The following is an 874-nucleotide window of genomic DNA, read 5'->3' on the forward strand; positions in this document are numbered from 1 at the left end:
AATGATATATTGGCATTGTACATAAAATTCACCAAAGATGTATGCACATCCAAGGTGAGTGGTGGGTCATCGTGATCCCTTACAGGATTGAGAAAGGAATGTTATCTTCAAAGGGGTACATGGCTGGCGCTAGAAAAAGAAAAATTGATGTTTATGGTTGAGCAGGTATTTCTGCCATTAGGGAGTTCAGGTTAATGCATAAATGCAGGTGCACAATGCACACGAGAGGGGAGGCAGGAGGCCCAAACGGGCAGAGAAGAAACAATTTGTTTAAATTTTTCTTGTCTTGCCTTAAAATATGAATTTTATTTCATCAAATCCTAGCTCACAGTAGATAGGGAAGACTTACAACTGTCACATGATCTCTAAAAGACAAGTTAGCAGCAGAACCATTTACAGAAACCAGGTGTTCGTTCTGCCTTTTGGCCTCCACCAGGCATATTAATCTTCACCATCTTGTGTATTGAGCAAAGGCTGCAAAGTTGCAGCACCGGCAGGGCTGGACGCTCAGTAGGATTGGCCTTGCACGATCGTGCGTGGCTCAGCTGGGGTGCAAAATCCAAGAAGGTCTTTTTCCCGCGGGGCCTAGAGGTGTGGCCTCACTTTCCCACGCAGGCGCCCTCAGGTCTCCGGCGCCTCACCTGCCGGTTGCTTGGTGACGGAAGGATTCCCTCAGCCTCGCCCTCTGGCTCTGACACACAATGGGCGGCCGCGGGCCTCTCATGTAGGCGGGGCACGCCCTGGGAGCCGTTCTGGTTGGCCCGCGGTCCGGCGAGGCGCATGACGTCTCCGTCGCGTAGTGCTGGCGTGAGTGGTAGCGTTCGCTCCGGGAGCCTGAAGGAGACTTGGAGGCACCTGGGCCGCGCTGCTTGGG

The sequence above is a fragment of the Hyperoodon ampullatus genome, assembly GCF_949752795.1.
Source record: "Hyperoodon ampullatus genome assembly, chromosome: 7".
Lineage (NCBI taxonomy): Eukaryota > Metazoa > Chordata > Mammalia > Artiodactyla > Ziphiidae > Hyperoodon > Hyperoodon ampullatus.